The sequence below is a fragment of the Pipistrellus kuhlii genome, unplaced genomic scaffold (assembly GCF_014108245.1).
Source record: "Pipistrellus kuhlii isolate mPipKuh1 unplaced genomic scaffold, mPipKuh1.p scaffold_m20_p_5, whole genome shotgun sequence".
Classification (NCBI taxonomy): domain Eukaryota; kingdom Metazoa; phylum Chordata; class Mammalia; order Chiroptera; family Vespertilionidae; genus Pipistrellus; species Pipistrellus kuhlii.
Genome location: NW_023425551.1, coordinates 76,306,652 through 76,330,770, shown reverse-complemented (window position 1 = coordinate 76,330,770; position 24,119 = coordinate 76,306,652).

Below are 24,119 nucleotides of genomic sequence, written 5' to 3'. Positions count from 1 at the left end.
GATCTGAGAGGCGGAGATAGAACCAAGAACAGTATCAAACGAGAGCTCCAGGGTCAGAGTTTGCCTCACCTTAAATTTCCTGAAGGAAGAACTTTTTGAAGGCAGAAGAGGTCACTACCTACCCCAGCCCCACAAATGGTTCCCCATGCAAATCCGTCTATAGCACACATGTCAAACACAAGGCCCGCGGGCCAAATCCGGCTCGCCAGGCCTTGCAATGTGGCCCGCACCACGCTGTCATCACTGCACTCCGCTGTGTTCCATCACAATGACGTGCGGTGACATAGGAGGCTTGTGATCTCGCCAGCTGCCGTACTTGCTATCTATTACGCATGCGCATAGATAACAAGTCATGAGAGATTCAGGAGGCATGACCTATAGTCCGGCATCCGATGTGGTTGTGCGGGTGGCAGAGCAGAAGAGAGAGTGAGTGTGCGGGCATAAATACACAGCAGAAGCTGCCAGTTCCTGGCATAAAGTGCAGGCATAAAAATCGCAACAGAATCTGCTATCTGTACCCAGCCAGGCATTTATTGACTGACTTTTTTTCTCCACTCCATCTGCCAAATCAAGCTATCCCTGTGCAGTTTTCAACTTTTTCCTTCTAACGCAGATTTCCAATAAACTACATCTTTTACTGCCAATATTGATCCCAAAATGTCCAGGAAAAGAAAAGTTGACGGTGAAGGCAGACAATTTAATGACAAATGGGAAAATGAATACATGTTTGTGCTTAGAGAGGGCAAACCAGTGTGTATATTGTGTTATGAGACAGTGTCGGTGATGAAAGAGTACAATATACGTCGTCATTTTGACACCAAACATAATGTTAAGTATGGCAAATATACTTTGGAAGAAAAGCATAAAATTGTTAAAGAACTAAAAGGCAAACTACAATCACAGCAGCAAATGTTTACAAAGGCTACAGCGAAAAATGATGCTACAGTGAAAGCAAGCTTTATAGTGGCTGAAGAAATTGCCCGTACTTCAAGGTGTTTTTCAGAGGGTGCCTTTTTGAAGCAATGCATGCTAAAAGTGTGTGAGCAAGTATGCCCAGACCAGATACAGAGTTTTCAAAATGTCAGTTTGTCAAGAAACACCATTGCAGATAGAGTTCAAGAACTCTCAGGAAATCTATCATCACAGCTGGCCAAACAGGCATGCAGTTATCTCGCTTTTTCACTTGCTATCGATGAAAGCACAGACAACACTGATACAGCGCAGCTGTCCATCTTTATACGTGCTATGAAGACCGACCTCTCTGTCACTGAGGAACTTTTGGATGTAGCTGCCATGCATGGGACAACGACTGGTAGAGATATATTTGAGGCTGTGGAGAAATCTATAAATAATTTTAAATTACCCTGGGAAAAGTTGGTGGGGCTAACTACCGATGGCGCACCTTCAATGTGCGGAGAAAAGAAAGGCTTGGTTGGACTAATGAAGGAAAGAATGCAAAAAAGTCACTGCCACACACCCTTGATTACTTATCATTGTATTATCCACCAAGAGGCTATGTGTGGAAAAGTTCTGGACATGAATGACATAATGACCACAGTCATTAAAACTATTAACTTTATACGGGCACGTGGCCTGAATCATTGCCAGTTCCAGCAGTTTTTATAGGAAGTGGGTGCAGAGCATGGAGACGTGCCATACCACACAGAAGTAAGATGGCTGAGCAAGAGCGCAGTCCTCAAAAGATTTTTTGAGCTCAGAGAACAAATTGCTCTTTTCATGGAAAGTAAAGGAAAGCCCTTGCCTGAACTGTCGGATCCCGCCTGGCTATGTGATTTTGCTATGATGTGTGACATATGCGAGCATCTCGCCCAACTGAATCTGAAGCTGCAGGGACGCAAACAAGTCATCACGAAGATGTCTGACATGATCACAGCATTCCAGCGTAAACTTCAACTATGGAAGTCCCAACTGGAACAGGACAATCTTGCCCACTTTCCCATTTGTTTGAGTATCTCAACCACTATTTCTGGTACTTTTCCTTGCAGTCGGCTGGCTACCAAAGTTAGCCGTTTACTAAGTGAATTTGAGCGGCGCTTCTCTGACTTTAGAACACAGCACCCAGGCTTTGACATCTTTGCCAATCCTTTTACAGTTGATGTCAACAATGTGCCCCATCACCTTCAGATGGAGATAATCAAGCTTCAGTCTGACAGTGGCCTGAAATCAAGGTTTCAGGATGTTGAAATTGAGGACTTCTACCCTCTACTGCCCCTGACTCAATGCCAGAGCTCCGACTTCATGCTGCCCGTATTCTATCCATGTTCGGGAGCACCTAACTTTGTGAACAGATGTTTTCAATAATGAATCTGAACAAAAACAAGCACAGATCACGCATTACCGATGACAACCTCCATGCTGTTTTGCGGGTTGCTACAGCCCAAGAAATAAAACCGAACATTGACTCATTGATCCGGGGAAAATGGTGTCAGACATCTAGCCAGAAAACAAAACAATGAGCATTTTAGGTACATTCCAATATTACCGTTTTGCTTGATACCAATATTACTGTTTTGCTTGATAGCATGTGAGTTGGTTAACAGCACTGTTAAGGAAAAGATTGTTCCACTCATTTTAAATTCACATTTCTGGTTAACATTGTCAGTTTATGACTGTTCAGTAAGCCATTCGGCCCGCGATTTAGGCTGGATTTTAGATTTTGGCCCCTTCTCTGATTGAGTTTGACACCCCTAGTCTATAACAAGCCACCTCAAGCTTTTCTGAGAAAAATGACCTGACAAGGACACATGTAATACCTTAATTTAAAAAAATTAAACAAATGACCTGACATGTGATGAGCTGGTCCAAATCTATCGTAGGCCTAGAAAGGGAGCCTGATGGGCTGGAAAGTAGGAGTCAGTGGGTCACAGACTAGTATATCTCTGCATGCCCCCCTGTATTGTAACAAGGGGTTAGGCTGAGGGGTGGGGGCCCCGATACCTAGAGCTACCCCCAGAGGGCCTTCCTGCCTAGGGTACTATTAAGGAGTGGGATTAAGCTAAGCTATGACCACCACCGAACCTCATAGCTCAGAAGCCTTCAGTTTACCTGTTTTGCCAGGTTAAACACTCACAGCTTCAGCAACTCCCTGGAGATTTGAGAAGTGGCAGCTGAAGCTATTATGGGGCCCTAAAGCCTGTGACTAACCTTTAGGTTCCATTGTCCACTTTTCTTTGCCATTGAAGGCCAATTATTAGGGAGAGCTGGGAGCCAAACTGTCACAAGCAGCTTCCTTGTAGGAAGTCTACAGTATAGTTTCTGCCTCATTACGGGCCCATCCTCCCCACTTAGACAGGCTTTGTTCTCCTGGTGTGGGTAAATAGGGTAGGCAGCTTCCAGCAAGCCACAGGCTGTCTGCATGTCAGGAGCGGGTCAGCAAGACAGCTCTGTAGAGAAGAGATGCCATGTGCCAGGCAGAAAACTTTGGTTTTATGGTTGCGCTTGTTTTTTATACTATACTTTTCAAAATTAACCTATGTTTCTATGAAAATCAGTGTTGTTTTTTTTTTCTTCTTTGCAGCCCACATACACTTAAACCTTATTTGTCCAGTGTTAGCCTTTGAGTTTGACATGCTTGCCCTGGACCGTGCTGGTCCTGAGTCTCTACACACTAGCCCTGTGCCCACCACAGCACAATTTTTAGATTAGGCAGAGATGATCCCAGCAGCAGGTCTGTGGCACAGCTTCTCTGCAGACAACCAGTTTCCCGGGGAGATATCCAGAGAGAGACTCAGTGGAAAAAAGCAAGAGAGACTGGCTGTGGCTTTGAGAGCAGAAGGGTTGGCCAGGGAGGCAGAGAGCCAGGAGCTGAGCAGAATGCTATAAAAACTGGAGGGGACCCTTTCCCCCGGCCCACGTGGGAGTCTATGTTGTGAGATTCTTTCCCTCTCCCCACGAAAGAAACTGTCCTTGTTCAATAAATTTTCACTTTTGCTATACAAAGATAAAAACAAAAAAACCTGAAGGGAAATTAGGAGGTTGTGCTGAAAAAGCTCAGTGGTGTAAGTGGGTCCAAGTCTACCCCAGGCCCAGGAAGGGAGCCTGATGGGCTGGGAAGTAGGAGTCAGTGGTCAGAGACTAGGCCATGCCTGAAGGTGCCCCTGGACTGTAACAAAGGGTTAGGCTGAGGGGTGGGAGCCCCATACCTAGAGCTGCCCTCCAGAGGGCCTTCCTGCCCAGGGCACTAGAAGGGACCTCCCCCTTATTTCTTAAGGAGTAGCTTCTGTTCTTCCTGCTAGGAAGCCTCCACTTAGGGCCCAGCTACATGGGCCTTCCCCATCTATCTCTCATCCAAGTCTCAGTTACCCAAAGGCTATGCCACTTAGTGATGAAGAGGGGACAGCAGGAAGCAGTCAGAAAAGGGAGAAGCTGCCCAGGTAAGGCTTGAGGGTAGTGGACATTCAGGGAGGGAGCTGTGCAGATAGGCACTTCTCTTCAACACCAGACCAGGTGAGCTCAGCAGGGGAGCATGTTTACAGCTGTCAATCAGTAGTTCCTGATTACAGGGCGGGCAGTAAGCCAAGCTCCCTGTGACCTCATATGGAGGCCTCATAGCTCAGTGGCTTTCAGTTTATCCATTTTACCAGGTTAAACACAGCTTCAGCAACTCCCTGGAGATTTGAGAAGTGGCAGAATTCAGGCTTAAGCTATTATGGGGTCCTAGAGCCTGTGACTAACCTTTAGGTTCCATGGTTCACATTTCTTTGCTATTGAAAGCCAATTATTAGGGAGAGCTGGGAGCCAACCTTTGTCACAAGCAGCTTCCTTGTAGGAAGCCTACAGTACAGGTTCTGCCTCATTATGGCCCCGTCCTCCTCCCCACTTAGACAGGCCTTGTCCTCCTAGTGTAAGTAAAGAATAGGGCAGGCAGCTTCCAGCAAGCCACAGGCTGTCTGCATGTCAGGAGCGGGTCAGCAAGATAGCTCTGCAATCATGGGGAACCTGTACTGATCTAGCATACAAGCCAGAGCTTTCTGGAAAAGCTCTAGAGAAACTGGATGCCAAGAAGAGATAATTCCTTTTATCCAAGACCAAGGGGAGACATTGTGAAAGTCTCAACTTCCTAGGAAGCTGACCAGCTGCATTTTCAAGAGTCCAGTCACAAACACCATGTCCCATCCTGACCATGTGCTCAGGGGCAGGTAGTAAGGGGAGACTTGGGAGAAGCTTCAGCCTCTGTGCAGGGTCTCCAGGCCTGTAGCCCTGAAGGAGAACTTAAGTAAACCATGAAACTAATTGCATCCGGAAGTGTGGGTGAACCTGTGGTCCATGCTGGTCCTGGGTTTCTACACACCAGCCCCCAGCCCACCACAGCACAATTTCTAAATTAGGCAGAGATGATCCCAAGAGCAGGTCTCTGAATCACAGTTTCTCTGCAGGCAACCAGTTACCCAGGGAGATATCTAGAGACATAGGCAGAGTGAAAAAAAGAGACTGCAACAAATATGTCTGCCCACTGCATGGGAGAACATATTTGCTAATGCTATCTCACATTAATGGTTTGATCTCCAAAGTTTACAGGGAGCTGATTCAACTTAAAAGACTTAACAGCCCAATCAATAAATGGGCAAGGGAATTAAATAGATCCTTTTCAAAAGGGGACATACGGGAGGCCTAGAGATATGAAAACATGCTCGAAGTCACTAATCATCCGAGAGATGAAAATCAAAATGACAATGAGGTACCACCTCACACCTGTCAGAATGGCTATCAACAAAGGACAAATGCTGGGGAGGATGCAGAAACAAAGGAACTCTCCTTCACCATTGGGAATGCAGACTGGTGCAACCACTGTGGAGAACAGTATGCAGTTTCCTCAAAAAAGTTAAAAATGGAACTCCCATCTGACCCAGTGATCCCACTTCTAGGACTATATACCAAGAAACTAGAAACATCAGAAAGGGATATATGCACACTTAAGTTATTAGCAGCACAATTTACAATAGCTAAGTTTTGGAAACAGCCTATGTGCCCATCAGATGAGTGGTACATCTACATAAGGGAATATTATGCTGCTATAATAGAAGGAATTTTTACTATTTGTAACAGCATGGATAGAACTGGAGAGCACTATGCTAAGTGAAATAAGCCAGTTGCACAAAGATAAATATCACATGATCTCACTTTTATGTGGGATACGGTGAATATAAACTGATGAACAAAAATATATTCAGAGACTAAGAAACACTGAAGAGACTGAATCTTAGAAGGCAGGGAGAAAAGGAAAGAGATCAACCAAAGAGGTCAACCAAAGGACTTCTATGTAGGCATTATTAGCATAAACAATGAATATTGACAGTGGGTGGTGGGGGTTGTCCTGGGAAACAGAAAGGGGGGTCAATCAGGGAAAAGACATATATAATACTTTGAACAATTAAAAAAAAGACTGGCTGTGGCTTTGAGGACAGAAGGGTTAGCGAGGGAGGCAGAGAGCCAGGATCCAGGAAAAATGCTGTAAAAACTGAAGAGAAATTAGGAAAAGGTTGTGCTGAGAAAGCTCAGTGGTGTGGCTTTGGGGAGTGTTCACTGTGAGAACGCCCTGGCCATACTTGTTTCCTTTCATGTCAACTGTTTCTTATTCTGGACGACTCTGATGCTTTGTTGTATTCAAAAATTTAACATGCTACTTTAAGGACAAAAAAAATATATATATGGCATCCAAGCAACTGGATTTCCCAGCCCATTCTCAGCAAATGGGAGCCAACTAAGGGCTGCCAATCACTTGGCTCCTACCTGACCACCAGCTGAGTAGGCTGGGACCCCCTTCAAGGCTAGAATGCCCTGTCACCTTCACATAACTTCAGACTTGTGACTTGGAGCAGACTAATGTCACAAGTTGGTTCTGATTGGAAGTTCCTGGGTTCTTTGGGGCTGAGGCACATGCTCATACCTCAGCCCTATTCTCCCTTCCCCAGGGACTTGCTAAGCTTAGTACTGAAGGTAAACAGCCATGTGAGTTTCTGGATATCTTTAGCCCTTAATTGTATAAGTTGCAGCTGGCGCTACAAAGACTGAGGTCAAGAATTCAGAGGTTGCAACAAGGGACACCTGTAGAATACAATACAGAATAAACATCCCTCAACCGGATTCTGAAGGTTCTCCCCACCCTCCTAGTTTTAGTCTTTCATTAAGGCAGCTAATACAAGACTACAGGCCTCACTCTGACCATGTAAAATCCATTGTCACCAATCATACTTTGAACGGAGCAGTTAAAGGCAACTTTATCCATGCCTTACAATCTAAACAAGACATTGACGCCATAATTGCTCAGGACAGGCTCATGCAATCCTAATTGCAGAGTCTCCTTGGGTAGGTGAGGGATCTCTGCATGTGTGAGGTACCAAGCTGGGTTCATAGACCTTGCCAGGCTATAGTGCGGTTATTAAGGCACTTACATTCAAGCGGCAAGTATGACTGATGCACAGCAGCTGTTCCACGCTGCAGACAAATGTGCCAAGAACATTTTAAAAATCCATTGACACAGAACCACACACGTGCTATGCACTGGCTGGGGGTCCTCTACCTGTCAGACACTAATGCTTACTGGGCTGATACTGTGATGGGCACCTGTCTACACAGTGTCATCTAGCCACAAAACGTCAGAGTTGAAGACAAGTTTCCAGATCAGGTACTTGTCCCAAGATCTCAAAGCTAGTTAAGTGATAGAGCTAGGGACACACCTCAGGTGAGTTCAAGCCTTTATCCTCATGGTCACAAACCACACCAAGGATTTCCACAAAGGATCAGAGACTGCGACTCTGCTCAAGAGTGGCACTCCCACCTCCACTGCAAACAGTAGATCAGCTCTCTCGCTGATAGTGGGGAAGGGACATAATGAGAAGAGAACCACAGTTTAACTATTATTCACTTTGCTAACTCAAGTGTTTGTTTTTTGTGTTTTGGTTCCCCCCCACCCTCCCTGAGTTTGGGAAACTGGGATAAAACAAGGCTGTAAGGAAACAAGATGCCTCAGTAGGCCTATTATTCAGAAAGGAATATGCTTTGACCGGTAGCTGCACCCGGACCCTGACTCCCTCGGGGAGTTGCTCAGGAACTCTGACCATTCTCCCGTTCCAGGAAACGTCTGAGCTGTTGTAACATCATAGATGTGTAGCCACCTTGTTATGGGACTTTGAGTTCCTGAAAGCCGGATGGCACTTTTCTTTTCCATAGCTACGTGCAGCTGCAAGCTGCAAGTGTAACATCTTCTCCGTCATCTCTATCTGTAAGAGGCTAAGTGACCGATTGTCCTTCCAACGGTCTGACTGACCAACAGGTACATAGGACGCACACGGGCAATTTAAAAAACATCAATTCTGCCTAAAACCAGTTTGGCTCGGTGGATAGAGTGTCAGACAGCTCACTCAAAGGTACCAGGTTGGATTCCTGTCAAGAATGTAACTTGGTTTCTGGCACATTCCCAGGGGAGGTGTGCAGGAAACACCTGATCAGTGTTTCTAATTCTGTCCCTCTCAATTCCTCTAGTAAAAAAATCTTTAAGATACATTTAAAAACAAAAATAAATTCTCTGAAAGGTGAACAGTTGGCAGCCTTTCAAATTATTATAACTTCAGCCATCAAAGGCCAAACTGTTCACCCCAAATGCTTTTTCTTGAATGGCCCAGGCGATAGTGGAAAAACATCTTTATAAAGTTTTAATACATTATATTAGAGGTCGTGGTACTGTTTTACCCACAGCATCTATAGGAATTGCTACAAGCTTGACTTCCTTTCAATGTGCACAAATCCATGCACCGGACCACTAGTCCATATGTAATCAGCCAACTGGTGAGGGGGCTCAGAGCAGATTTCCAGGGTGACCGGCTGCTCTCCTGGATTGCCGGCATTATTGGAATAAACTTTCCTGCAACCAGACCCCATCGCTCCCACCTCCAGTTTAACCAAAATCAATAGGGGACATCTGTAATAATGTCACAAAATAACCTTAGTAAAGTGGCTTTTCAGAGGAGCTATCTCAGGAACCTGGTGGTAAGCCCTCAATCAGGGTGGGCTCAGGTGGGCAAGCTTCACACCCACTGGCCTTGCCCCATTTTTGAGTGAGGCCAGCATTTTCCACTCAGTTCCCAGTTCCACAGGTTGAGCCACCTCCAAGCCAGAGGCCTCCATGCCACGTGGTCAGCTTTTCCGCACCCTCCAGTTCCTGTGTGCACTTAGGTTTAACGTTTGCTTCTCTTTGGCCTCTTAAAGAGTTTAATACTGGGCCCCTCCTGACTAAGCATGCAGTCTGGCCTCTACTGAATTTGGCCTGCACACCACTGCATTGAACCTGCACCCAGAAACTGTTCCTGGGAGCTGCCAGGAGTTTGAGGACTTATTGCTCCGAGGTGGAGGATGATGCAAGCAATGAGACCAAGCTAGGCTTATAACCATGATGCTGTAGGCGCAATCAATAGCCCAGTTGTGAGGTGGGTTCCACAAGCCACGCTCCTTTTCCAATAAGGTACAGGAGGGTGTGGCATCTTAGGCCTAGGTCAGCAGGGAAGGCCCAGGTGCTGTTTAGCCATAGGTTGAATTAGAGAACCTAGCCTTTTTTAGAGAACTCCGTCAGAGAAACTCCAATCAGAGAAACTACTTGGACATGGCGTGACAGAAGTCTTGAGAAGGATTTGAGTGGAACCACTCGCAGGAGAAAGCCCTCACCTTCAAGGGCTGATGCCATTAACTACCGCCTGCTGGCCCCGGTCAACCCTCATTGACGTTTCCTCTTTCCAGCTGAGGAGATGCACGTGGGTCTCCAGGCTCATTTGAGGTTTTGGCAGGATTTAAAAACTTCATCTGCCTGTTCTGGCTTTTGCAACGCACAATTACTCTGGCGCTTCTTCCCAGAGCGGGGCTTTCCAAGTTTAAGGACACAGGAGAAAGATAAGCTGACAGGATTGCCATCTCCAAGGCTGAGCCCAGATGCCAGGCCATGGCATGGGTCAAAGGGACTTTGACCAGTGAAAGCAGGAAAAGTCAATTTTATCACCTGCCAGAGGCAAGGCCAAGGAGAGGCGGCTGCCTGCCAGAGGCCTCTGGTTTGGGTTTTTAGGAGTGGGAAACAGCAGCTAAGCCCTCAATAAAGGTGGGCTCAGGTGAGCAAGCTCCATACCCACCGGCCTACCATTTGCAAAGGAGGTGGGTAATTCCCAGTGGCCAGTGCACGCAGACTGTCCTTTGGGCCACGTGTTCCAGTGCAGGCCCCGGGGCCAAGCTCTGTCAGCTGTGGCCTTCAGCTCACCTGCCTGCCCGCTCATTTCCCCCCTCCGTCCCCCAGGGCTAGCATCTCCAGGCAGGGAAAGGGCGTTCCTACCAGGGTGGGCTTCCTACACAAGAGACCAGCTGCCCTAAGCTTTCCCAGGCTTTTTCTCCAGTGGAGGAAACAGGTTTCTGGAAGAAAGTGGGAGGAAACGTCTATTGGAAAGAGCCTTTATTCTATGGCTCTAGACTAGAATGTCTGAAAAAGACCGGAGGAAGACTCCATAGGAGGCTGCGAAGAGAGACCCGGCTTTTCGAGGGAGAGTGAGCCAGCCCCCCTGGCTTTTCGAGAGAGAGAGCCAGACCCCGGCTTTTCAAGGGAGAGCGAGCCAGACGAAGGCTTTTTGAGAGAGAGCGAGTCTACGGCCATACCACCCTGAATGCACCCGATCTCGTCTGATCTCGGAAGCTAAGCTGGGTCGGGCCTGGTTAGTACTTGGACGGGAGAGAGAGCCAGCCAGACCCCGGCTTTTTGAGAAAAAGCAAGCCAGCCAGCCCCCGGCTTTTCGAGAGAAAGCGAGCCAGCCCCCGGCTTTTCGAGGGAGAGCGAGCCACAATGTGGCTTTTTGAGAGAGCAGGCCAGACGAAGGCTTTTTGAGAGCGAGTCTACGGCCATACCACCCTGAATGCGTCCGATCTAGGATCTAGTCTATCTTGGAAGCTAAGCTGGGTTGGGCCTGGTTAGTACTTGGACGGGAGAGAGCCATCCAGACCCCAGCTTTTCGAGAGAAAGAGAGCGAGCCAGACCCCGGCTTTTCAAGGGAGAGCGAGCCAGATGAAGGCTTTTTGAGAGAAAGGGAGCCAGCCCCTGGCTTTTCGAGAGAAAGAGCGAGCTAGACCCCGGCTTTTCGAGGGAGAACGAGCTAGAGCCTAGCTTTTTGAGGGAGAGCGAGCCAGACCCTGGCTTTTCAAGAGAAAGCAAGCAAGCCAGCCCCCGGCTTTTTGAGGGCGAGCGAGCCAGACGAAGGCTTTTTGAGAGCAAGTCTATGGCCATACCACCCTGAATGCGCCCGATCTCGTCTGATCTCGGAAGCTAAGCTGGGTCGGGCCTGGTTAGTACTTGGACGGGAGAGAGCGAGCCAGCCCCCGGCTTTTCGAGAGAAAGAGAGCGAGCCAGCCCCAGGCTTTTCGAGGGAGAGCGAGCCACAACATGGCTTTTTGAGAGAGAGCGGGCCAGACCCCCACTTTTCAAGAGAGCGAGCCAGACGAAGGCTTTTTGAGAGCGAGTCTACGACCATACCACCCTGAACGTGCCCGATCTCGTCTGATCTCGGAAGCTAAGCTGGGTCGGGCCTGGTTAGTACTTGGACGGGAGAGCGAGCCAGACCCTGGTTTTTCGAGGGAGAGCGAGCCAGCCCTTGGCTTTTCGAGAGAAAGAGAGCGAGCCAGACTTTGGCTTTTCGAGGGAGAGAGAGCCAGACTAGCTTTTGGAGACTCAGAGCCCCGCATCCCCTCCCAGGACACTTTCCCTTTTGAAAGAAAGAGAGGCTCCCCTCATCCTCCTGGTCTCTTCCCCTCCCCCCGCTGCAGCTCAGAGGAGCCTCCAGCCCCCACCACCTGCCCAGCTTTGCTCAGTCACAGACTAGGCTGAGCTGCACTCTACCCACAGGGGTTTTATAGCCTGTGGAGCTGAGCCACACCCCTGCCCCAGAGCACTCTGGGTGGGCAGCTGGTCCCCTTCTTACTGGCCCCCTCCCTCTCCATCAGCAGCTAGCACCCACCCCTTCACTCGTTTCCTGATCTGTAAGTCACCAATAGCAGGGAAAGGAAGAGAGGTTGCCATGGTAGGCAGCGCCCAAGCCCTGTAATGAAGGTGCCTCCCCTCCAACCCCCAGCAGCACTCTGGATTGGAAAAGGAGGCCCAGCTGCTGCCCAGGCTGAAGATGCGATTTTGCCCGTGTTCGCTCATCTTGTTGTGAAGAATCACCTGCAGTGATTACACCCACAGGCTATCTGGACTTCCCTGAGGTGATCATTCGCAAGGTCTGGAGGCTTCGAGTCTGTGGTTTCCATAAGCGTCCCCAGGTATACGGGTATCTTAAAGAAGTTGGCATTATGTTAACAGACCGGTATGGTCATGTCGATTTGCCTGGAGTTACTCCTTTGGATGTGAGTTTCTCCATCAGCTCCTCCAAATCAGCATTGTTTCAGAGGGCACTGCCCGGTCCTGATTTTCACTGCCCCAGCCCTCTGGATCCCCTCAAAAAGGAGCCACAGGTGGGAATTATAGCCAATTCCCCTGACTCAGGCTTTGAGCCCAGCTGCAGGGCCCCTCCAGACCTGAGGAAGGAGACGGGCAGGACAAGCGTCCTTTCACCAGAGGTGTTGCTGAGAGGCATGAGGAAGTTTCAGGTGCACAGGGGCAGGCCTGGCAGCCAGCAGAAGGGGGCGCACAGGAGTCTCTGGGCAAGAAGGTGGCTTTCTGTGCACCGCGCTTGACATAAGACATAACTTGACATCAGACACCCACTCTGGGGTTAGAAAAACTCCAAGAAAGGAAATGTGTTCATCTCAAGTGGTCAGTTCATTCTTCTTGCAGTGCATTTGAAAGTTGCTTTTGTTAAACATCTCTGGTTTCCTAACTAAAATAACTATCAATATCCTCCTTCTCTCAACAGCTTCTTCATTTCTCTCCCCCCACAACTTCCTGTTTTCTTCTGCTGTTCCCAGCCTTCCCTTCAGTTTCTGCCACACATCAATAATATTCTCTCCATTTTATTTTTATTTTATTTATTTTTTTTGACCCAGCTGAGAAGCTGGATCTTTGTGGATTCTCTTCTGATTTCCCAGATTGGTCCCACCTGTTCACCAAGTGTTTGTCAAGTCCTTTTTTTTTTTTTTTTTTTTTTTTTTTTTTAAATATATATATTTTATTGATTTTCCACAGAGAGGAAGGGAGAGGGATAGAGAGTTAGAAAGATTGATGAGAGAGAAACATCGACCAGCTGCCTCCTGTACACCCCCTTCCGAGGATGTGTCCGCAACCAATGTACATGCCCTTGACCTGACCAGAATCAAACCTGGGACCTTTCAGTCCACAGACTGATGGTCTATTCACTGAGCCAAAGCGGTTTCTGCTGTCAAGTCCTTTCTGAGGCGGTGGTGAAACAATGGTGATGGCCAAGGTCTGGGCTTCTCCCTGGAGAATCTCGCACCCCGATGAGTACATTGCAGTTTGCTTTACTCCATCACAGCATCTCTGTGCTCAGCTGCTCTTGTGTGTATGGCTACACTGTAAGCATCTGGGGGGACAGCATTATGCTTCTTCAACTCTGCACCCAATTGTGATAAAGCGTAGCATGTTTCCCTGAGTGGGTGTGATAGAGGGTAACATGTTTCTCTGAGTGGGTGAGATAAAGTGTATCATGTTTCTCTGAGTGGATACATGAGAGAAGGAAAGAGAGATGGCTGCAAGGAAATCAAACACATTCTGCCACCTTCAAGATCTTCTGTGGCCTTGGAGTTGGGTCTGAGGGGTGACATGAGAGTAGGCTCTGGAAACAGCTCTGGAAACAGCTCCCAAAGCTGGCTTGCAAGATCAGGAAGAACAAATGTTACCAGAGAGGCAGAGTGAAGATACTCCAGGGCAAAAACTAGGCTGAGCTGCACTCTGCCCTTATCCACAAGGTTATGAGCTTACGTCCTACCTGACACAGCTGTGAGTCAGCTCTGAGAATTTGGGGTATGGTATAGTGCAGCAGTTAGACATGCAGATTCGGGGTTCCTATCCTGGCTTGGTGTCTTATTAGTCACATGACCTTATGTGACCTTGTACAAGTCATGTAATCTCCCTAGGCTCCAGTTTCTTTACAGGTGACACGGGGATGCTTATGATTATGATAGTACCCACCTTCCAGGATTATTGTGAGGTTTAAATGAGTGAAAACATAGAAAGCACTTGGAATGGTGATTGGCACATAGTACGTACTTATTATTATCAACATCTACAATATAATAATATACAGCACAACAAGGGTTGGCTTGCTCTAATTAAAAAAAAAAAAAAGGAAAGTCAATACAGACCTAGACAAACAAACAAACAAACAAACAAAAAATCCTAGGCAAAGAGGCATATGGAGAATGGCTGGGAAGTTCAAGGTTGTTGGTGATAGCTCATCACCCCTCAGCCTGCCTCATGCCTTTCCCCACTTAATCCACACACTCCTGCCAGAGCCAGAGTCCTGAACCTGGAACCTGTGTGGCAAAGGGAAAGGAACTGCCTAATGCGTCCACGTTCTTATCTGAGAGGATGACCAGCCATATCTTCGCAGAGAAATAACGTGATTACAAATGATTGCTTTTTTATGTGATGTTGAGGGCTGTCCTTGTATAATGACAACAAGGCACAATCACCTTGTTGGTCTCTAATTAGTTTCTGGAAAAGTCTGGGAGCACAAGGGGCGTAATGTGGCCAATAGCCTCTGTCCCAGAGAAGGGACTGACAAGCAACCATGGGACGGGGGCAGCCCTGGCAAGTCAATATCTGTTCGGGGGAGTGGGGGGTTTGCTAAGAGTAAGTGGGTGGAGTTTTCTCCCCCAGCAAAATTCCCTGGAAACTACCCTTCCCCAGGCTGGGGCATGGCAGAGATGAGTGATTAGATAGTTCTCATTGGCGGTGGCTGCAGGGGGTGTGGGTGTGTGATCAGGGAGGGTAGAGGCTGTTTTGAAGACACTAGTTTTTCTTTCTTTTTAAAAAAATATATTTTATTAATTTTTTTTTACAGAGAGAAAGAGGGATAGAGAGTTAGAAACATCGATGAGAGAGAATAACCGATCAGCTGCCTCTTGCACACCCCCTACTGGAGATGTGCCCGCAACCAAGGTACATGCCCTTGACCAGAATTGAACCTGGGACCTTTCAGTCCTCAGGCCAACGCTCTTTCCACTGAGCCAAACCAGTTTCAGTGACACTAGTTTTTCATCCATGTCCCTGGCAGGATGGGGGCAGTCATTCCTCCCCACCTGCTCCAAACTCTGTGCTCACCTGGGAGCTCAAGAGCATGTCTCTAAACCAGTGCGTTTCACATGTCCCTGTACACACACCTCCCCCGGGACCTTGTTAAAATGTAGGTTCTAACTCAGTAGGTTCAGGTTGGAGTCTCAGGTTCTGCATTTCCAAATGTTTCCAGGCAATTGTCATCCTGGTCCTGAGAATATAACTTTGGATGACAAGGTCACAGCTTTTGTATCCAACAGCATCTTCATCTTCAGGGAGCCTTCTGGGAATGCGGATTCACAGGCCCCACCTCAGGCAGCAGCTCTATTTAAACAAGCCCTCCAGGAGCATTGGTGCCTGCTCAGGGGTGAGGACCACTGCTGTAGAGCATACAGGAGCTATGTCATTGGAAGGACAGGTGAGGGTTTCGAAAAATGGCATTCAACCAGCACAGAATGCCAGGGGGAGGAGACATGCCCAGGAAGATACTGAGCCAAGCCCTCTCCCAGCTGTGGTAGGCAGGCAGATAGGTATGAGCAGAGCGATGAGATGGGCCAGGTTCAGAAGGCCACCAGGGCAAAAAGCTCCAGGCGCCTGGCAATGGGCAAAACTAGGAAAGAAAGGGCCTTACTCCCAGGGTAACCTTTCCTCTCCTAGCATATTGCTGGTCATGCAGTCAGACCCTCCCCGGATCTTTCCTCTCTGGCACGTTACTACCATGTGGTAGACCCCTTAGAGGAGGAACAAGGGGCCAGAGGATAGCCTCATAGGACTCCCATACAAGCCCTAAGCATTAACCCACAGGGATACCATCAAGGCCTCCGTTGTGTTTCAGCTCCAGGCCCAGAAAATCAGCAAAACCAGACAAGCCATGGCATGGCTGACATCAGGGTCAGCTGCATTGCACAATGACCCTTTTGCCCATGTGTGGACCAATCCGTAGAGACCAGGCAGGACCTTGAAAGAACACACTTGGAAAGCTGATGAATATTCTATTGGGATCCTCCCCTCAGACTTCCAAGTAAATACCCTCACTCAAGCCAGGACCCACTGAGGTTCTGCCTACTGAGCAGCCTGTGCCTCCCCCACTCCTTCACCCACACACATGCTCTCTGCCTCTCTCTTCCTCCTGAGCTCCAAGGGCTCTTCCTTTGCCTCTGTAATTGGTTCCTGAGTGCATCGGCCTTCGGACTGAAGGGTTCCAGGTTCGATTCTAGTCAAGGGCATGTACCTTGGTTGCAGGCACCTCCCCAGTAGGGGTTGTGCAGGAGGCAGGTGATATATGTTTCCCTCTCATTAATGTTTCTAACTCTCTGTCCCTCTCGCTTCCTCTCTATAAAAAAATCAATAAAATATATTAAAACAAAACAAAACAAAACAAAACAAAAAACAGCTTGGGTGTCATATTCTCCAGGATTCCCTCTGTGACACCATCCTCAGACTGTCCCATAGACTATGTTTTCTCTGTTGTAGTTATTATTATTCCTACCTCAATGATAAGATGGCAATCACTGCAACACAGTTTATGACCTGATCTTATAGGGATCCTCAAGAGCACCATCCCCTTGGTGTTTCCCATGATTCCTGACACATGGTGGGAGCTGGTAAAACCAGATGGAGGAATGTGGGTGGGTGATTGGATGGTTTGAAAGCATGGTGTGTGGGCCTCAGACATCTCAGGGGATGAGTGGAAAATGGATTATCTACAGGCCCACTGTGATTCCAGGAGGCTTGGTTGGGGCAAGCAGGCAATGAGTAGAAGGAAATGGTCCGGGGTGAGCTGATTTCATCAAGAAGTACATAATTCATATCGCCCTACATTCCCAAATCTAGACTCAGAAGGGACAAGTATCAATAATAAAATGATCAAATAAACATCCCAAGACTGAACACTGCCTATGCCCATTGCTTATCCAATCCATGTTTGTATCCTACTCCTCCGGGAGAGAAGAGTTCTGCAGAAAATTCAACATCTCATCCTCAGACACAAACCCAATACTTGAGATGTGTGTTGTTGTTGTTTTTGTTGTTATTGTTTTCTTTAGGGGTGTCGGGGGGAGAAAGGTCTAAAGGCCACTTTTAAATTTAGGGAGAGGGACCAGTGAGAGGAATCATGATCTGATGGCTTCTAGTCTTATTTAATTATTTCATTACTAATTAATAGGATCATTACAGCATTCTGAAGGGAGAGATCTATGATACAAGGTTAATGCTGTTGCTGCACACATCACACCTCAAATTACGTTATAAAAATGCCCAGAGTGTTTAATTGAACCTATAAGTAACAATGTAATTACACTCAATAATGTATGTGCCTCGTATTTATTTGTGTCTCTCTGAGGTGCAGGGAGCCCACATGGGGGGTCGGGGGGGGGGGCGCGGGCGGCGTTAGGGAAGCTCACAGTGGCTCATTGCAGTAACTTGTTCTCTGTCTCCCTAGTCCTATCAGCTCTTCCCTGCCCACCTCTCTCCCATTTAGGAGTGATAGGTGTCCTGTTCACAAGAAATCCATACCCTCACGTTCCCCCACTTCCCACTGGGACTAGGCCTAACCTCAATGTTTCCAAAGAGAGAGGGGAGGAGGGAAGAGAGGCAGAGAAAGCTGCAGTTGTCTGAGCCCATATGTGAGCCTTGCCAAGGAGCCATGATTCTTCAAACCTGTGTGTCTTAATCCCTCAGAATTGTGGTAACAAAAATATCATAGACGGAGGGGGGGGGGCTTATAAACAATGAACATTGATTTCTTAGAGCTCTGGAGGCTAGGAAGTGTAAGGCTGGTGTCTGGTGAGACTCCACTTTCTTGTGAGCCATCTTCTTGCTGTAGCTTCCTATGGTGGAAGGGATAAGGTGGGTCTCTAGGGTTTTTTTTTATTAGGGCGCTAATCCCATTCATGAGTGACCCTCCAAAGGCCCCACCTCCCAAAGGCCTCACTCCAAATACCATCATATTGGGGGTTAGATTTTAATATATAAAATTTTTGGGGGGATGCGAACATCCAGTCTATGATACCCTATTGTAACCCCATCCTTTGAAAATACCTTTTGGAATGTCTCCTCGTCTTTTACAAACTATGGTGCATACAGATAATGAGTCCTCAAAATTCATTCTCAACCTCTAGTATTTTCCTTTACTGGGAAGGCTTAAAAGCTTAAAACTACTTTTCCCAGGTTCCCTTGCAGCTATGATTCTATATGCACATTACTCCCTCTTTCCCTTCCCAACCTCCACACACATGGCCCTAGATGCACTTTTGTGAAATTTCAAAGGTGCTCCAATGACACAGAAGCATTTTCTTGCTGCTTTGACTGTTTCAAGTGGCAAGCAAGTTCATGGAGATTTGACTAATTTTGTGGTAAGAGTTCCAGGGATAGTGGGCCAGAGAGCTGAAGAGGTCTAGAAACTTTATGAAGCAGAGCCATCAGATCATTCCTAAGGTGCTCACTTCCAAACTTACATGACAGACACTAAGATTCCATCTTGTTTAAGCCAGTTATTTATAGGACTGGTTACTTTCAGCTGAATTCAATCCTAACAGCTACACCCACATTCAAGTTTTCTCTCCCTTTTCTATCTCAATGGGTGCACAGCTCCTGCAGAATACACCTACAGAGATGCTAACTCTCAGCAATAGCTCAGAGTCACATATGAACTCAGATTACACTGGAATTGACTTCTGTGATTGATTGTAATAGTAAGTAAGTCCTCATCCTTTGCCATGCAATTTTGGACTGACCTTCCTCCATGAGCAGATTAACCTGACCCATCCTTGACTCTGGAATTGACCACATGTCTTGCTTTTGTCAAGAGAATGAAGCAGAAGTGATGATGTGCCAACTCCAAGCATAGGCCCCAGGAAGCGTTATGTTTTTCCACATATGTTCTTATGCCTAAAGAACATGCCCAAACTAGCCTGCTGGTTCTGGAGGAGAATGAGAGACACGTGGAGTAAAGCAAAACTGAATCAGCTGAGCTTAGCTGGACAAGTTGACCTTTAGCTGATTCCCAGACATGCAAACAAAGCAGTGACCCATTTATTACACAAGCAATAAATGCTTATTGTTACATGCCACTAAGTTTTTGAGGTTATTTGTTATATAGTACTAAGCACTGGGTAACTGATACATCTGCTTCCTTGTGATAAATAAAAACATTTAATAAGATGATCCAGCTCTTAAATGTCTTGTTTATGTCCAGCTGATGAAGCTCAGCTATCGACCCCATGCACCAAAAGGTCATTGTTTAATTTCAGATCAGGGCACATGCCCGGGTTGTGGGCTCGATCCCCCGTAGGAGGCATGCAGGAGGCAGCTGATCAATCTATCATTGATGTTTCTAGTTCGCTCTCTCTAAAAATCAATAAAAACATATTAAAAAAAAAAAAAAGAAAACACGTGGTTGGGAGTTAGGAAACCAGCCTTCTGGTTTCAAGACCTCTGACCTATGACTATATGACTTGGGCAAGTCCTTTATTTTCTGCGTCACTTCTTAAATAACAACTAATACATTTTTTTTTTCCTAGCAATTTCACCTGGTTGTTGTAAAGATCATCATTTTTGGGGTTTTTGGGAAATTTGAAACAATCTTTGCAATTATAAATTATTAGTTTGATAAAGTTGTTTATATTAAATCAGAATTTCTTCTAAGATAGCTGATCTTAAATTACTTACTTTTTTATTTTTTAATAGATTTTAGTGTATAATTCTGAGAGCCTAGATTCATTTCCTATCCATTTTCCTCTTTGCCACTACCCAGATGTGTCTCCTCACATCATCCAGAAAGATCTATCCAGGAATGATTTCCCTTTACCCAAGAAGCCTTCCTTGCTGGGATATAGCTTTTGCTAGTGATGCTATTCTTTATCCTAAATTTGGACAATGTCCCTGGTTTGACAGGGTCCTCTGTAGAGGCACAGCCACCCTCCCTGGCACTACACTCCTTTGTAATGAGCACTTACATGTTTTGGCCAACAATTCCCCTGTTTTCACTCCTGAGTCCCTTCACTATTCTTGGGTGAGTGCCATCTGGTCCCAGTGGTTTATCTACATTTAGTTTGTCAATTAGCTATAAAAATTCCTTGGACATTTACTGCTATTTGAGTTGGTGTCTTTGCCTTGTCAGTCTCCAGAGACACTGGGGAAGTGGGAATTTTATAGAATCACATAAGATCATAAAGTCTCAGAGCTGAGAGGGTCCTTGGAGAGCCTTTTAGAGGAAGCAACATCTGTCCATTCACTCAGGTATTCATTCAGCCTAGAAACAATGACTGAGTGCCAGCTACATGCCAGGCTGGATGCAAGACAGACTAACACTCCCCCAGGGTGTTTGTCAGCATCACCCGGCAAGTCCATGGCTCAGCTGGGGCAAGAAACGAAGTCTCCTGTCCCCTGATATTCTGCCTTCCAGAATCACAGGGACTGGGCACCAGGAGATGAAAAAGATTAAACATTGAGATGAAAGGGAATTACAGGGAATAGGACAAAGGAAACTGGGAAAATGAGGGTTGACTATCAAGAGGTCAAAATGCAGGTAATAAGCAGGAAGAGGCACATTGAATGGAAGAGAAAGAAGCTAAGAAGAGGGAAGGAATAGGATGATTTCTGACTGGGTTTAGGATTGAGGGGATAGCTGAAAACAGCTGGTAAGGGTCTCTAACCCCTTTATCATCTTTATGCCTTATTCCTTCCCACCTTTGGTCTGGTTGGCAGGAAGGAAGGTGGAGGTGAGGTATCCATTCCTGTCAATGAAGCTTATTACACTGAGAGAGATCATCATTATCATCAAGAGAGATATTTATTATTCTGACAGGTTATTCCCCCTTCAAATCTCTGCTCCCAAGGGGACTGTGAGAACCACTGTGACTCTTATGAGAGGAAGAAAGAACTGATGGGATTTCCCCGCCTCAATTATGCAGGGAGGGCCCTGGAAACATATGGTCAGCAATTTGGGGGAAGGAAAGAGGCATAAAAGGAAGCAATCCAGGAGCAAAGGAGGGAGAGGTATCATGTAGGAAGCTGAGGGTGACGGTGGCAGATTTTGCCACCCCCAAATATGCTTTTTAGGAGAACTGATTATTTCAAACCCATTATTTTTTTAAGAAAAGAAAAAAAAAAAAAAGACTTAGGAACAATCTTTGACCTTTTCCCTAACTGCCCAAAGGAATTTAGACAGAGGGCCTGCTCCAGGAAGGGAGCTGTCCGCACAAGTAACTGTAATGGTTATAGACAGGGAGAACCATCAAGGCCCATTAGACCAAAGTCCTCTCTGTGTCCCATTGAAAAAGATGGCCCTGTAGCCCTGGCCAGTGTGTTCACCATCAGGGTATCCCTCTCACACTGATGTTTCTCTCTCTCTCTCTCTCTCTCTCTCTCTCTCTCTCTCTCTCTCTCTCTCTCTCTCTCTCTCTCAAAAAATAAGTAAATTAAAGGAAAATATTCTCTGGTGAGGATTACTAAATAAATAAATAAATAAATACACAAATAAACAAACAAATAAATAAATAAAAGATGTCCCTGCAAATGTTTATTAATGTTTGTTAAGCTAACATGTGCTTCTCCATCTCCACGTGAATTGCCTTCCTGCCTTTTGAAGTCCCAAACCACTACTCCGCTTTTCTCCTTAGCTCAAGTTGGCACATAAGCCAATTTGTCCTGGACTCCCTTAGTCTTAAGAATCCCCTGGATGTACATATGTAATTAAGCTTGTTCATTTCCTCCGGCTAACCTGCCACATGTCAGTTTGATTACTAGACCAGCCAAAGGAACGGTGAGGGAAAGAGGGAAATGGTTCCTTCCCCAGCACTGGGCACTGGAAGGAAACTGGTGGCTCTGTTTTTAGACTTCGGGTGTTTATGAGGGGCTGTTCCCCACGTCCTTCCAGAGAGCATTCAACCAGAAGGAAGGAATCTTATGCCCAGGAGCAGAGCTCTGAAGTCCAGGGACAGGGTGATGATGACGTAGCTCAGGGCAGAAAGCCAGGATACAAAGTAGAGGGGTGTATGGTAGAGTCTGTTACTGTTACTGTTCAGAGTATTTCCTCCCCCTCGCAGTAGGAAATGATATATCCCCCGCCCTATTGCAGACTTGGTGGTGTGGCTTTGGGTGTCCCTTTGGGCTAGAAGAGAAGGTAAGGATTACAATGAGACAGCATCAGCCTTACCTGATGACAGGATGGGCTCTGGACCCAAATCTCTTTCTCTCTATTCCTTGGACGGGTTCCTCTGTGTTTCAGTTTCCTCTTCCACAAATAGAGGTAATACAAACAACACCTAGCCGAAACCGGTTTGGCTCAGTGGATAGAGCGTTGGCCTGCGGACTGAAAGGTCCCGGGTTCGATTCCGGTCAAGGGCATGTACCTTGGTTGCGGGCACATCCTCAGTTGGGGGTGTGCAGGAGGCAGGCAGCTGATCGATGTTTCTCTCTCATCGGTGTTTCTAACTCTCTATCCCTCTCCCTTCCTCTCTGTAAAAAAATCAATAAAATATATATATTAAAAACAAACAAACAAAAAACAAACAAACAACAACACCTAACTATAGGGTTTTTGTTGTTGGGGCTAAACATATAAATTACCACATTTTCTTAAAACACATAATGAATTAGTCATCTACAATGAGTTAATCACACATGCTTATAAGTTGAGGATCCTGCTCGTAGTAGATAGTAAGTTAGCTGTCAGTATTATTCTTTTCACTGCTCCCATTTTACAGACAATAAAACTGAGTTCCCAGAGCTCACACAGCTTGCAGACAGTAGAAACCATTTCACTGCAGCCGGCCAGGAAGGGAGCACCAGGAAGGGAGCTGGTTCAGCAAGGAAAGGGTGTGCAAGGCCAATGACAAGCTTTTTATTTGCCCTTAAGCCAAAACAGTTGTTAGTAAATTAAGCATTGATCATAAAGGGGCCTCCAATTAAGATCCACTAATTATATCACCAGCTCAATTGTCATGCAATTATCTACAATTACCCCAGAACAAACATTGAATTACTTTCCTCTTAATACATTAAGCTAATATTACTCCTCAAGCCCAGGGATAGGAATACGGAAACATTTAATCGACATGAAATCAGAGAATTAATGAGACAGCAGCCACATTGCCCTGTCTTCAGTGTGACTTGTCCCTGGGATAATGAGAAGGAAAGGGACAGGGGAGGGAAACTCTGTGTCTGTCTTCCTTTCAGTAATTGTGGAGGTGAGGTGGCTGGAGGCGGAAATGTGAGCCTCCCTGAATGGAGTTGACCAGAATCCTCCAGGGGTGACTAAAGCTGTCATTGGCAGAACCTGAATTGCAGTGTAACTTCTCTCTCCACTCAATCTTGCTTCCTTCCTTCCCCACAGATGTCAGTCCCCCAAATGCACTTTCTAGTGCACATCCCAAACACTAAATTGTCTTGTGCAATCTGTTCCAGAAAGGCCATCTGCAACAGGAAGCCACTGGATGTTTCTGAGCTGAGAAGTGGCATTATCTGACTCACACATTAGAAGCCATGACTGAAGGGAGGAGAGAGGTGAAGCAGAGTTGCAGGTGAGAAGGCGATTCTGGGAGGAATTCTGGGTCTAGATGCTCTGCTCTAATGGATGGACAAGAAGTCACAGCCAGGGGCCTGGAGGAGGAGGATTCTAAGAGTCTGGCATAAGGTGTGGGAAGAGGGCTTGATGCAGGGGTTGGGACTCAAATCACTGTAGGCAACTGTCCTGCCAGCCATGCCTGGGCCGGGTTCTGTCTGAAGGGAAGAACCTGTTCCTCCAGCATCCAGCAAACAGCTCCCTCAAAGTCCCCTAGAACTGCCCCTGTAGGACCTGGAGACACAGAACTCTGGCCCAGCCTTCACAAAATGCTGGTCAGTTTGGTTTGGAGAGGGAGCTATTAAATTTATATTATATGGACAGTTATTTCACAGGCTGATGAAG